This window comes from Cnephaeus nilssonii, assembly GCF_951640355.1.
Source record: "Cnephaeus nilssonii genome assembly, chromosome: 9".
NCBI lineage: Eukaryota > Metazoa > Chordata > Mammalia > Chiroptera > Vespertilionidae > Cnephaeus > Cnephaeus nilssonii.
The window spans coordinates 83,695,937-83,709,295 of NC_137080.1; positions in this window are offsets into that span (position 1 = coordinate 83,695,937).

Genomic DNA, 13,359 nt, shown 5'->3' on the forward strand with positions numbered 1-13,359 from the left:
CTCTCTGTCTTTCCCTCTCTCTTCCACTCTCTCTAAAAATCAATGGGAAATATCCTCAGGTAGAAATTTTTTTTTTAATTAAAGAAAATGAGAAGAGACATGGACACACAGGGTGAACAGTATGTGAAGAAGGAGGCATAGGTTGGAGATGGATCTACAAGCCAAAGGAATGCCAAGGATTGCCAGCAACACCAGAAGCTAAGAGTGAGGCATATGGAACACATTCCAAGAAGGAACCCACCTCGCTGACACCTTGATTTCAGACTTCCAGCCTCCAAGGCTGAGACAGTAAATGTATCTTGTTTTAAGCCACCCAGTTTGCGGTACTTTGTTACAGCAGCCCTGGGAAATGAATACACTCCCTTTATAATATAATTTGACCCTGGAAACCATTTTTCTTATATCTGTTGATATGCAGGAAACACAATTTGGGAAACTGTGGCCCAGAGAAAGGAGGTTGGAGGTCCATCAAGGGATAAGGAGAGATGTAAGCGGGAGGGTTTTGTAGGTTGCATTACCTGCCACTTTCCCACCCCTCATTCCTTTCTGGGGAGCTGGTTCTGACAGAGCTAACTACGCTTAGCTGAGAAAACAACAAAATTTAGTCTCCCTTTCATCCAGTTTTTTGCCATCAAGAAACTGTCCAAGAAAGGGCTAAAATTAGAGTCAAAAGCCTGTGTGGCTAGGGACTGGGGTTAGCCACCCCTATAATCTTAACCTCCGTGTCCCCTCACCCCCGCAAATAAACAGATGGAATTTAGTAGCAACATTGTGCTGCCTTGCAAATAGAATTTCAAACCACGTCTTCTAGCCCCCACCCCATCTACCAGATTGCCACCCCTCAGCCCCTCCCTCCCACTTAGAAATCCCTCAGCTAGTATTGGGAGAAATTAATGTCTGAGTGTCAAGTTACTGTGAAATGGAATTTCATGCACCGTATGTGCTGGTAATTCATATCATATTACTACCCGTGGTTAGTCATGTTAATTGGCTTGCAGTTCACCTACTGAGATTTCCTTGTGGTGGGTAAAGTTATAGTTTGTAATTTTTTTCTCAGAAACTTATCTTCATGGGTATTATTTCTTTTTTAAAAAAAAATTTTTTTATTGATTTTGGAGAGGAAAGAGAGGGAGAGAGAGAAACATCAATAATGAGAGAGAATCATTGATTGGCTGCCTCCTGCACGCCCCCTACTGGGGATCGAGCCCACAACCCAGGCATGTGCCCCTGACCGGAATCAAACCTGGGACCCTTCAGTCCACAGGCCAACACTCTATCCACTGAGCCAAACCAGAATATGCTCTTTCCCCAGAAGTTCAAGAGTCTTTCTGAGCTCATTTCTGTTTGGGATTGATATTCCAGCCAGGTACTTTACATCTAGACCCTGCATTCACATGGTACAGGCTTGGGATTTTATTTCTCACAAGAGACTTTTTTCACATGCATGTAACAGACCCCAGACTGAGATGCCCAACTACATCCTGGACAGTTCATCTGTGTGTGTCAGTTTCCCCAGTTTCAACTTCCCAAAATTGAGCTCCCCGCAGAAAACCTGTATTTCCCCACAGCATTTCTCATTTCAGGGAATAGCACCAGGCTGCAGGTTGTGTACGTGGTTCCCTGCACAGGGGACACATGGAGTTGAAGTCGTGCACACTGCTCACCAAGTGGTGCATCCACACGACTGTCCATAAAGAGGGCATCCTTCTCTAGGTGTATAAAGATACCACACGGGCTAGACTCCACGTGTTGCCCTGGCAACAGCACTATCCACCTTGGCCACTTCTTCTTCTCCCATACCTTCTCCCACCCATATCCAAGCCATCTCCGAGTCTAGCCACTTTTACCTCCTAGTTAGCCATCAAATCCCTCTCCTTTGTGCCACCTCGGCTGTAAGTTGCCAGATTTAGCAAATAAAAATATAGAGCTCCCAGCTAAATTTCAACTTCAGATAAACAAATAATTTGTAGTACAATTATGCCTCATGCATCCATTGTCCTCCCTTTCTAAGAGAACCCCAATTTTTACTGCAGCCCACACTGCATGCCACCAGAAGAACACATTTCTAGCCAGATGATCATACCCATGCTCACACCACCACCACTGGAAGCTGCCCCCTCACCCTCTCTACATTTTGTGGAGGTGTATACATTTCCTCAGAAAACAAGTCATTGGGTATAGAGTTTCTTATTTCATATGAGGCTGAGTCCCTCCATGCACAGGAAATGTTTACTTGTCGTGTATGTATTTTGTACAAAGTCCAGGTGTTGGCTCCTCAAGTCAGTGACTCCCCCTCCGCCAGGGTGAGGTCAGGCTATAACCCCTCCTGGAGTTTCCCAACATGGAAAGGACACCAGGCATCTCAAAGAGGCTCCCACATCCTTTCCCGGAGCCCACATTGGAACTTGGCCAGTATCCCCCTTAAAGGTGCACCACCTTTGTCTGGCACATTGCCCAGGTATCACTCGCTCCTGATTGTCCAGCCAGGAAACGAAAGCCTCTCTAGGCCACTGTCATGATCTTAAAGTATCCAACGCTAAAATACTTCACCGACCCAAATCCTATATACAAGGCGTTTACCTACCTTCTTTTTTAAATTGATTTTGAGAGAAAGAGAGATTTGTTGTTCCACTTATTTATGCATTCATTGGTTGTTTCTTGTATGTGCCCTAACTGGGGATCGGACCCCCAACCTTGGTGTATCGGGACAATGCTCTAACTGAGCTACCTGGCCAAACGCCTAAGAGCAGAAGGAAACAGTCTAACTAAACTGAATACCTGAAACTAGAACTATTGACAATGGAATCATACAGAATATCCCTAAGTCAACTGTGGAATTTTAAAAGTTTAATACCCTAATTACTTAATATTTTGGCAGAGACTATAGAATCAGTCTTGGAATTGTCTTCTTTTAGCTTATTTGGACTTTGGTGCCACTAGCTGTATAACAATTTTCCCTCTAATCCACAGAGGCCATTTTCTTCATTGTTCTCAGGTTCTGAGAGTAGAATACCTTATGTGCAATGTAAGTCAGTATTCTAATGAATTTACTTATCAATGTCCTATAAGGGTTGTTTTTATCAAACCTCCAAACATCAGTTAAAGTAAAAATGAACATACACACACACACCTGTGCACACACATTATTATTTACCAAAGACCTAAAGTGAGATGAAGGGGATCTTCATGTTCATGAAGTTCAACCTTTTTGTGCCGAGATAGAAGAAAGGGCTGGGCCCTGGCCCGTGCGGCTGAGTTGGTTGGAGTGTCATCCCATGTACCAAAAGTTCCTGGGTTTGATTCCTGGTCAGGGCACATACCCAGGTTACCAATTCAGTCCCCAGTTGGGGTGCAAATGGGAGGCAACTGATAGATATTTCTCTCTCACATCTCTCTCTCAAATCAATAAAAAAAAGTATCTTTGGGTGAGGATTTTAAAAAAGGAGAAGAAAGGCCTGTAACAGCTTTAACATATTTTTCCCATTTGGCCTTTGTCTATGCCTCAGTGTAAGAAATAAAGTGAACCCCCAAATTCAGGGGTCCTGGTAGAACACAAAACATAACCGGGAGCCAGGCAGCAAGGCAAATACCTTCACTCCTGCAGGAGGGTACGCTGCACGTGGTCTGGAAGCACGCACACACCGAGCAGGTGGTCTGCTCGGCTTTTTAATCCTGATGCACGTGACCTGTCCCTCACTCTTGATTGGAGCTCAGGTGCACAGTCTTTCGCGACTGGCTAATTTGAAGGAGGGGTTGGCCTTTGCCGTTTCAAGATGGTGGCCCCCAAGGGAGCTGCAAGTCATGCGGCCAAAATGGCGCTGTCTAAACTGTTCTTTGACAGAAAAGATGACTTATTTATTCTCACAATTCCCCCCTTTTCTTTCTTTTTTTTTTTCTTTTTTCTTTTTTTTAAATATGGAACGCTTCACGAATTTGCGTGTCATCCTTGCGCAGGGGCCATGCTAATCTTCTCTGTATTGTTCCAATTTTAGTATATGTGCTGCTGAAGCGAGCACCCCCCTTTTCTTTATTTAAACTCTTTTCTTCAAACTCGATTAACATTCATTGAGTTTCATGCTCTACAGTGTCTAGGAGAAGACTAAGTTGCTGTTTGGTCAATGAGGTTTCAATTAACCTTTGGATAATACATAGATGATGTAACATCCCATCACTGTAACCTCTAATCACAGGGGTGAACATGGATACCATCATTCCCTTCCACTTTCCAAATCATTGCTCTAGTGCAGTGGTCGGCAAACTCATTAGTCTACAGAGCCAATTATCAACAGTACAACGATTGAAATTTCTTTTGAGAGCCAAATTTTTTGAACTTAAACTTCTTCTAACACCAATTCTTCAAAATAGACTCGCCTAGGCCGTAATATTTTGTGGAAGAGCCACACTCAAGGGACCAAAGAGCCGCATGTGGCTCGCGAGCCGCAGTTTACCGACCACGGCTCTAGTGAATCGGAGAAAGGATGCTCAATCCCAGGTTCGAGCTCACTCGCCAGCTAAAGTTGCCATTGCCTGTGGGGCCTCAATGATGGTCTGTCTGCTGTGTTGTCAGGATGAATGTACAACACTGACCCCCAACATTACACATATTCCTTCATTTTCTGCCAGAATCATATCCAAGGTCAACCTATTCTCCCAGGTCACCCTGCTGGTGGCATCCAGCTGTTCAGCTATACCTTTAACTGTGTCTCATGTATAGTTAACAAGCCTTTGCTGTTATCCTATACTAGAGGCCCAATGCATGAAATTTGTACAAGAGTAGGCCTTCCTTCCCCCGGCTGCCAGCACTGGCTTCCCTCTGGCACCTGAGAGCCAGGCTTCCCTCACAGCCCCAGCTTCATCCAGAAGGTCGTCTGGAAGGTTGTCCGGAAGGATGTCTGGTCTAATTAGTATATTATGCTTTTATTATTATCCCATATAATAAAGCGGTGATATGCAAATTGACCATCATGCCCTCACAAGATGGCTGCTTACGACCAGGCCGGCAGGGGGGTTAGTGAAGGACAACCAAACAACTGAACAAGCAGGCTGCGTGGGGCGACCAGACCAGCAGGGGGGGAGGCCATGAGGGGTGACCAGGTCATCAGGGGGGGCAGTTGGGGGCAAACAGGCCAGCATTGGGGGCAGTTGGGGGTGACCAGGCTGGCAGGGGGGACAGTAAGAGGCGACCAGGCTGGCAGGAGGGGCAGTTAGGGGCGATCAGGCAGGCAGGCAGGTGAGTGATTAGGAGCCAGCGGTCCAGGATTGTGAGAGGGATGTCTGACTGCCGGTTTGGACCTAAACCAGCAGTCGGACATCCCCCGAGCGGTACCAGTTTGGAAAGGGTGCAGGCTGGGCTGAGGGAACCCCCCCTTCCCCGTGCACAAATTTCATGCACCGGGCCCCTAGTAGATAATAAAACCCTAATATGCTAAGTGTCTGGTCATCTGTTCAACCAATCAAAGCATAATATGCTAATGATATGCTAAGGCCACTCAACCGCTCACTATGACATGCACTGACCACCACAAGGCAGACACTCTGACTGGTAGGTTAGCTTGTTGCTGGAGTCTGGCTGATCAGGACTGAGTGAGATGGGCGGGACACGCCCTAGAGCCCTCCCGCGATCCCTACCCGGCTGGCCAACCTCCACATCCCTCCCCGGCCCCGATCGTGCACCAGAGGGGTTCCTCGGCATGGCCTGCACCCTCTCACAATTTAGGATCCCTCGGGGGATGTCAGAGAGCTGGTTTCAGCTCAATCCCGCATGCCAGGCCAAGGGACCCCACTGGGGCACCAATTTGTGCACTGGGCCTCTAAGTAATAAATATAATTAATCCAACCACATTCTTGTTTACAGTGGGCCACCAGAACAGGACAGGTTCAAATCCTGTGGCAATCTGATTTCTAGTCTTAAATTCCTTTGGCACTCCTCCTGGAAACCCAATGAAATCTGTGTATATATGGGGATCAAAGGAGCCTCCTAGACTCTCTCTCCTCTTCCTAGTCTGTCTGTCCATTGAAAAAGGTTTACGATATACCAAAGTGAAAGGGATAGCCAATTGTATCAGAGTGCAAGTTCCATTCCATTTGCTGGGCAAGGCCACAAGTAAGGGTCCCCGATAACACCACCATGTTGATACATCAGCACGGGGTATCATGCTGCATGATTGGCTTCTGAGGATACTTGGCCATTTACACATCTGGATAAATTTCTCATAAACTCTGAACACTGTTTCACCCCCACTCCCCTCAAGTGGCAGGAGGTATAGTTTATGTTGGAGGATGAGGGCCGAATCATTTTGGGTGTCCTTGCTCTTTACCTCTGTTGAATGGGAACAACAGGGCAAGAGTCTTACAGGAAGCGTTTCCCCAGGCAGTTTCCTTCTGGTACAAGGCAAGCACATATTCCATCCCATTACTGTCTGAGGTCCGTCCAAACGGAAATGATACCACTTGGGCCTCTAGCCTTCTTACCACACACATGTAACAGTCACTTTTATTTAGGGCACGTACAGAATATTTAATCCATTCCACCCAGGCATTCGTTCCCTTATATCCTACTTCTATTTGCATGGTGGTGGCAGTGGCCTATGGGATCTTGTCCTGTGACATCTATTCCTAATTCTAGTCCTAGCCAATCTTTTGACCTAAGAGCTGAAATATCCAAGTCATTCAAGTTATCTATAACCATTAATTTAACTTGGCAAGCATGATTCAGATTGTACACCTTTCTCCAGCCCACATTGTAAGCACTTGCAATTTGCCAGATCCCTAAAGCAAATAGAACTCAGTACATGATGGTTATTAAGACAGTTCACAGTTTTTAGAATCAATTTCAAGGGGATATGTCCTGGTAAGGCTGTTCAAGTTGAGTTGTGTCTGCCCTTAACCCATGTGTGATGGGTCCAACATCGCTCTACAGTCCAAACAGCAGTCTCTGTGGTAAGCAAGACAGGTAGGGTCCTTCCCAGGAGGGTTCCAACTTGCTTTCCTTCCAAGTCTTGACTAGAACAAACATAGTCTTCTGGTCGATGGCGATGAACCAGAAACTCAAGAAGAGGGCCTTGGGTCAGGAGGCCTTCTAACCTGAGAGAGATTAAAGTAGAAGAGATACCCAGTACATAGTTCTTAATAAATTTGGTCCTCAGTTTCCATTGTGGAAGATGTTGAGGAATTCCGGAGCCTACTGGAATCAACTACAGCCAACTCTAGGGGAAAAACACACACACACATACACACACACACACACACAGAAAACAAAAACAAAAAAAAACTTTGATTAAAATTTAAACCCTAGGAAGTTTGTCAAACCCATTCTACCAAAAGATTAGATAGCATTCAAAGTGACAAGAGGGTATTAAACACAAACATAAGCTAGTAAAACTCCAGTTCCCACAATTAAGATTACTTTTTTTAAAAATATCTGATTAATATAACATATAATAATTTATAGAACTTTTGCTTCAGAAAAGAACTAACCAAAATAAGGTTTATTTTCTAACTTCATTTGTCCTTGGGTGTGGTCAGCAAATGACACTAATTGTATTTCTGCTATCATTCTCCCTGAGTACATTGATATAAGCTATATACTCTCTATTTAGGAAGGCAAAATGCAAATCATTTACTCTTAAGTGTCCTTGGTTTAGGGAAGATAGGATTTACTAGATGGCTCCAAATTGCTGTTTAACTATTTCAATTTCCCTATTCTACTTATCCTGGCTTACTGGACTGTATTATTTATTCAATTTCTTTTCAACATTTTTTTATAGACATTAAATAACCAGCTTTAGAAACCACTTTCTTTCTCCTTCAAAATGTATTTTCATGCCTCATGCTTTCTCTATTATACCAAAACCATAATTTTAGAATTCTTAACCCTTAGAAACTTTAATTTTAAGGTGGCATGTAAGTAATTAATATTCCTCAGGTTAGCAATACATTCACATTTTGAGATATCCTATATAATAAAGTGCTAATATGCTAATTAGACCGAACAACAGAACGACTGTCTAGAGCAGTGATGGCAAACCTATGACACGCGTGTCAGCATTGACACGTGTAACCATTTCTGATGACACGCGGCCGCTGAGGCGGCCGCATGCCGAGGATGAAACATTTGCTGCTCCTGAGGATGAAACATTTGCAAAATAATGCTTTTTCCTCAAAGTGACACACTACCCGAGTTATGCTCAGTTTTATGGCAAAGTTTGACACACCAAGCTCAAAAGGTTGCCCATCACTGGTCTAGAGGACCTTCCAGGCGACCATCTGGATGACCTTCTGGATGAAGCCAGGGCTACGAGGGCCAGCCGGGGCTTTGAGGGCCAAGCTCCTTGCACAAATTTCGTGCATCGCGCCTCTAGTCCTATATAATAAAAGCCCAATATGCAAATCGACTGAACAGCAAAATGACTGGCAGAATGACCAGTCGCTATAATGCACACTGACCACCAGGGGGCAAATGCTCAATGCAGGAGCTTCCCCCAGCCCACAGGCCCCAGGCCAGCCAAGGTGGGTGCCAGCAGGGGCCCCCCATATCGCCCCACCAGTTGCCCTGCACAGGGAGACAACCACCAGTGGCAGTGGGGGGTGAGGCTGGCAAGCAGGCAGCACCAGGCTGGCCAAGGCGGGTGCCCCCTGATCACCCAGCTGGTCACCCCACAGATCGGCCCTAATTTCCAGCCAGGCCTAAGGCCCCTACCTGTGCACAAATTTTGTACATTGGGCCTCTAGTTTCAAATAAAATACAAGACTTATTCATTAATAGATTCAAATCCATCCTCTATATTTTCCCTAAGAGGCAAACTCAGATTAATTAATGTTTCAGTATCCTGTTATTTCAAAATAGTTAGATGTTTATCATTTAACCCAGCAATGCTACAAAGCCTTTAAGTTATCAAATACTTTGGAAAATTATGTATATGCATATGAGGCTGAATAAAAGGGTGCGGGAGGAGGGAGCAAGCCCCGCAGCCTGTTCCCAGACCTCTAGCTGCCTGGATTCAAAACTGCCACATTTTTCCTTAGAGATAACATGCTAAGGTTTGGGTGATGAGTTCAGCTTCTGATAGTAGCCGGACTGTTAAGTAAAGAAATGTTCTTTGGGAGAGGAACCAAGATGGTGGCATAGGTAAACACCTAAACTTGCTGCCTCACACCACCACTACAAAACTACAACTAAAAGACAAAATGGATATCATCTAGAACCATGGAAGGCTGGCTGAGTAGGATTTATACAACTAGAAGGAAAGAGAAAAGCACACTGAGACTGAGAGGAGGTGCGGAGGTGCAGAAGTGAAGTGCAGAGGTACGGAGGCGTGTGCGGAAAAGGGCTGGCAAGTGGGTACGCTGTTGTCTTTTTCAATTGGGAGGGAGATACAAGCTCCCGACTGCTCTGAACTCCAGTTCCGGGCAAGACTCTAGGGACCCAGACTCATACAAGGAGAAACTGGACTGTCTGGCATTGGGCCGGAACATGAGGGCGGCTTTCTCTCAGAGGTGCTTGCAGCGATCATTGTTCCTGCACAGTGCCATGGGACACAAAGGCCCGGGGACCTCTTCAGGGCAGGGCTGATGGGCAGTCATTGCTGTTTGCTCCACCCTGGTGATTCCCTGAGACCCCCGCCCCACCCAATTTACAACCCCACCCAAGCTGTGTGCAAAGGCTTTTGCATATGAATGGACTTGCCTTTTGCAACCTAAAACCTAACAAACTGCAGCTGGGTCAGAGAGCCCCAGAGCCTCCAAAAGAAGGCCCAAGGCTGGACAGCAGCTGTCATTGCTTCACAGCTGGGCCTCATCTGGGCACCTCCAAACCCCAAACAAAGAGGAATCTGCAGATCTCTCTGTAGCTCCTGCTGGGTTGCCTCAGGCAGTGGCTGTCTTTGCAACTCCTTGGAGATCCAAGAGCCAGTGTACCCAGTGGTCAGAGAGAGACCATCTAGATTACAACTCTTCACATCCATAAGAGATACACTCAGGGGGAAGACTCAGTGAGCACCAAAGCCCCACTGAAGCAAGTCTTGCCCCATAAGGGTATCTCCAGCACAGAAGTTCTCCCATCATAGACACAACTGATCCTCACAGCTAATTGGCCAATTCCTCCCAGTAATTCCAAAAGCAATCAAGGCTTAACTACAACAAGACTGTGCACACAGCCCACAGAAGGGTGCACCAAGAGTGTCCACCTCAGGCCCTAACTGGTTTGGCCTGCAGACTGAAAGGTCCCAGGTTCGATTCCAGTTAAGGGCATGTACCTTGGTTGCGGGCACATCCCCAGTAGGGGGTGTGTAGAAGGCAGCTGATCAATGTTTCTCTCTCATCCAATGTTTCTCTCTCTCCCTTCCTCTCTGTAAAAAAAAAAAAATCAATAAAATATATATTAAAAAAAAAGAAGAGTGTTCACCTCAGGTAATTAGGGAGGCTGAGACACTGGGCCCTATAGGACACCTAGCACACAAAGCCAGGGAAGCAGCCAAAATGTGGAGACAAAGAAACAGGTAAGAAATTAAAGAAATGGAGGAAAGCAAACTACTGGATATAGAGTTTAAAACCATGGCTATAAGGTTACTCAAGAATCTTCTATAAACCTCCAAGAAATTTAGTGAGGCCCTCAAGGATATGAAAAAGAACCAACTAGAAATTAAGCATACACTGGCTGAAATAAAGAATAATGTACCCCTATGTTCATAGCAGCACAATTCACCATAGCTAAGATTTGGAAACAGCCTAGGTGCCCGTCAGCAGATGACTGGATCAGAAAACTGTGGTACATCTACACAATGGAATACTATGCTGCCATAAAAAAAGAAGGAATTCTCATCATTTGCAGCAACCTGGATGGAATTGGAGAACATTATGTTAAGTGAAATAAGACAGTCAATGAAAGAAAAATACCACATGATCTCACTCATTTATGGATAATAAAGAACATTATAAACTTGAACAAAAAGATAGATACAGAGACAGTAAAGCATCAAACAGACTGTCAAATTACAGGGGGAAGGTTAGGGAGAGGTGGGGGAGATAAGAGATCAATCAAAGGACTTGTATGCATGCATATAAGCATAACCAATGGATGCAAAACTCTGGGGGGTGAGGGCATATATGGGAGTGGGGTGGGGGGGCAATGGTAAGATATGTACACATATAATACCTTAATAAAAAAATTGAAAGAAAAAAAAAAGAATAATGTACAGAGATCCAACAGCAGACTAGAGGATTCCAATAATCAAGTCAAAGATTTGAAATAAAAAGAAGCAAAAAACACCCAACCAGAAAAGAAAAAAGAATCCAAAAATATGAAGATAGTGTAAGGAGCCTCTGGGACGACTTCAAGTGTACCAACATCCAAATTATGGGGGTGCCAGAAGAAGAGAGAGAGCAAGATATTGAAAACCTATTTGAAGAAATAATGACAGAAAAATTCCCCCACCTGGTGAAAGAAATAGACTTACAAGTCCAGGAAGCACAGAGAACCCCAAACAAAAGTAATCCAAAGAGGACCACACTAAGACATATCATAATTAAAATGCCAAGGGCAAAAGACAAAAAGAGAATATTAAAAGCAGCAAGAGAAAAACAGTTAGTTACCTACAAGGGAATACCCAAGAGAAAAACAGTTACCTACAAGGGAATACCCTGCTGATTTCTCAACAGAAACTATGCAGGCCAGAAGGGAGTGGCAAGAAATATTCAAAGTGATGAATAGCAAGAACCTACAACCAAGATTAGTCTACCCAGCAAAGCTATCATTTAGAATTGAAGGTCAGATAAAGAGATTCACAGATAAGAAAAAGCTAAAAGAGTTCATCACCGCCAAACCAGTATTATATGAAATGCTGAAGGGTATTCTTTAAGAAGAGGAAGAAGAAGAAGAAAAAGGTAAAGATAAAGATTATGAACAACAAATACATATCTATCAACAAGTGAATCTAAAAATCAAGTGAATAAAAAAATCTGACGAACAGAATAAACTGGTGAATAGAATCAGGGGCATAGAAAGGGAGTAGAGCCCTAGCCACTTTGGCTCCGTGGATAGAGCGTCGGCCTGCGGACTCAAGGGTCCCAGGTTCGATTCTGGTCAAGGGCATGTACCTTGGTTGCTGAAATATACCCAATAGGGAGTGTGCAGGAGGCAGCTGATCGATGTTTCTCTCTCATCGATGTTTCTAACTCTCTATCCCTCTCCCTTCCTCTCTGAAAAACTCAATAAAATATATTTTAAAAAAAATAGAAAGGGAGTGGACTGACAATTCTTAGGGGGAAGGTGGTGTGGGGGGGTGGGAAGAGACTAGACAAAAATTGTACACCTATGGATGAGGACAGTGGGGGGTGGGCAAGGGCAGAGGGTGGCGTGGAGGGGAGTTATGGAGGGGGGGAAGAGGAACAACTCTAATAATTTGAATAAAGATTTCTTTTTTAAAAAAAGAAATGTTCTTTGGGAAGGCGGTGAGAATGTGGCCTTGGGATCTAAAGGCTCAGTGAGGGGTCCCTTCCTTTTTCTCTGTAACCCATATGCTCCCTTTCCCAGATAGACATACCAACCTTCAAATCATTCCCCCTTCTTTTCCTGAGAATAGTATTCCCAAGATAGACATTAACTCAGATCTATGTATATACTTGTGGGCCCAAAAATGGGTCTAGCTGGTCAGCTAAGCCACATGGGTCTTCCAGCAGAGTTTTTAACTCTTTTTTTTTTAACACTGCTCCAACTCCTTTTGCAACCTAGAAAATATTGTTCCTGGTGGTGCAGAGGTCTCATGGCTGGTTGGAGCCTTATCAGGACAGCCCTCCTCCTGAGGGGAGGCTGGGATTGTAAATCTTGAATGTTCTCTCAGATTGTCCCCCAGTCACATAGGGAGGGAAAGGCAGCACAAGGGATCTCATTTCTCTGTCTGTCCTTGTTCTCTTTTAGGCTTCTCTACTTTTACAGGGAAAAGGATGACTGGCCTCTTCCTCCAATAGAGAGCATAGTCAATCTCCTCTTGAGTGACTGGACTTTTATTAATAACATATTTATAATTATTACTGAAAAGCTTTATCATAAATCCCTCATTTTAGTAACATCTATTTATTATATCTTAACAACTTTGAGATTTTAAAGCCAATTATTACCTAAAGCATTTTCTTGGCCAGTTTTGTAAGAGGGATAACTCAGTGTGAAAGTACTATTTTATTTTTCTCTATAAAAACAGGAGTGCCCCCACTTCACTGCTAGAGGGTACTTCTATAGATCTGTTCCTCCCAGTGTTATGGGGAAAAACAGGACATTGAGGACTAGTTATGGTTATAGGAAATATTAATTACACTGTTAATTATGATTGCCCTTTCTGTTCAAAGAAAGGACATAACAACCTGGCT